Genomic DNA, 305 nt, shown 5'->3' with positions numbered 1-305 from the left:
TGCTGCCAGGTCACGTGATAAACACAAGGAGTAGACACATGGAGCCCATGTGGTCTTGTGTTCTGCAGGCGTGATCTTGATCTAATGGCTTATATGCATGCCAGAGAGAGGGGGGGGCACACTAAATCCCATTAACAATAGTGGTTATTCTGTTAATGTAAATGGCAATCACAAAGCATATAAACAATGTCAGGTGTATATGTAGAGAGAGAAAGAGAAAAGGGAAGACAGACAATACTTAGGAAAAATATGATAATTGGAAATCATATTTTCTTCTCAGATTAGAGCATACTCACAACCTTGGT

This window comes from Penaeus monodon, chromosome 29 (assembly GCF_015228065.2).
Source record: "Penaeus monodon isolate SGIC_2016 chromosome 29, NSTDA_Pmon_1, whole genome shotgun sequence".
Lineage (NCBI taxonomy): Eukaryota > Metazoa > Arthropoda > Malacostraca > Decapoda > Penaeidae > Penaeus > Penaeus monodon.
The sequence above is the reverse complement of the archived record's forward strand: the minus strand, read 5'-3'. Positions refer to the sequence as shown.